Source organism: Bos grunniens, chromosome X (assembly GCF_055505025.1).
Source record: "Bos grunniens cultivar Pamir isolate PY7600 chromosome X, Bosgru_T2T1.0, whole genome shotgun sequence".
In the NCBI taxonomy this organism is placed as follows: Eukaryota; Metazoa; Chordata; class Mammalia; order Artiodactyla; family Bovidae; genus Bos; species Bos grunniens.
Window position 1 is genome coordinate 29318474 of NC_141194.1, and position 1501 is coordinate 29319974.

General features: G+C 42.4%; 1 non-coding gene across 1 annotated transcript; it reads right to left on the reverse strand.

The window, feature by feature from the left end:
- Positions 1-764: 764 nt before the first annotated feature.
- LOC147340080 (U8 small nucleolar RNA) lies at positions 765-898 on the reverse strand. Its single transcript, XR_015159990.1, has one exon. It is a non-coding gene; the product is annotated as a U8 small nucleolar RNA (small nucleolar RNA).
- Between the last annotated feature and the right edge of the window lie 603 nt (positions 899-1501).

Genomic DNA, 1501 nt, shown 5'->3' on the forward strand with positions numbered 1-1501 from the left:
ATAATGTTTGCTAATGTCCCTTTGGCTAAAGCAATAGAAAGAGTACATACACTCCCAAAGGGCATGGATAGAGGGAAAGGAATATTTTGTGGCCCTTTTCATAACCTACAACATCCTATGCTTGTCATTCACCAAGTTACAGACAACTGTGCCATAGCAACCCACTCTGGCTATCCTACCCATTTAGACTGTAGGCAACCCACTGGGGACATGCAGAAATGTTCTGAGGTCAAGAACCAAGTGTAGCTTTGGAGTAATAGCTGTAGTTATCTTTCTAACCATTCACCGTCCCTTGTTTCTGTAGCACATGGTTAAATGACTCCATCTCACAACCTCTCTTAAATACCTCCTTTGTCTGCCAGGATTTTTAGTTGAAAACAACACGATCCACAAGTGCTATAATCTCAGGATCAAAGTCTCAAGAGTTCATACAGCCTGGGAAAATGCACAGTCTTATCACAGACCCACTACTCCAGTCTTTGGCACTGGATGCCGGAAATGCCGCCACAGCTGAAGATCGAATTCTTTAATCTCTGTACTTCCTGGATGATCACCTCTTCCCACATGCAACCATTAATTTATGTTGCTGTCTCCAAGTTGAACCCTGAGGTTAAGGACCTGGGTCACATGCAGAACTCTAGAGGCAAGGAAATCTCGGAAATGTAGTTTTCAGATTTCTGACTTTGTATGGAAAAGGAAGCTAGAGGGTGGTTGTAATGGGTGCTAAGGTGATCTAATTTCCAGTATTTTTTTTTCCAAGAAGAATCAAACAGGAGCAAACAATGTTGCAAGTCCTGATTATGCAGAGCTCCTAATCATGAGTCATCCGAACTCAAGTCATCATGTTCTATTCTGCCCTCCAAAGGGAAGAACGGGTAAGAATTATGCTTCCTGACGATTAACCTCCAGTATTCACTGTAGCTTCTTATTCTAAAGTCCAAGGTTAGATAAGGGAGAACAGGATGGATAACTGACCATCTGCTCCCCATATCCATCTCACCTACTCTTCCTACCATCTCATGAGCATGAAGTAAATGGATTCTACTTTTTCTCTGGTGAGAATTTGATCTACACAGACAGGGACTGATCTTTAATGGTGAATGGGACATTTCGGGGTTCAGTTCCATAGAAGCATACCCTGAGGGAAAGATCTGTGTGCTAGTGATGTATAAAGGAAGTGCTCTTGGAATAAATTTGTAAAAAGGAAAATGAATAGGAACAGAATAGCAGGATAAGGAAATAGGAAAAGCATGACAGGTTTTCATTTTCAGGGAAAACCTTTAGGAGGACAGCTGCAGCCTGATCCTTCAAGGCAGCTCTGAGGCATAGTACCTGAGAGTTCATCCCAGGTAAACATGAGAGGGCTGGGCTTTCATACTAGTGCCTTCTTCAACTGTTGTTGGCTAAGGGTCATGTCTTTGTTTCGTCTGCTATACCAAAACTGTCATAGTCTGGGTGGGTAAAACAGCAAACACTTAATTCTCAGAGTTCTAGAGGTTGG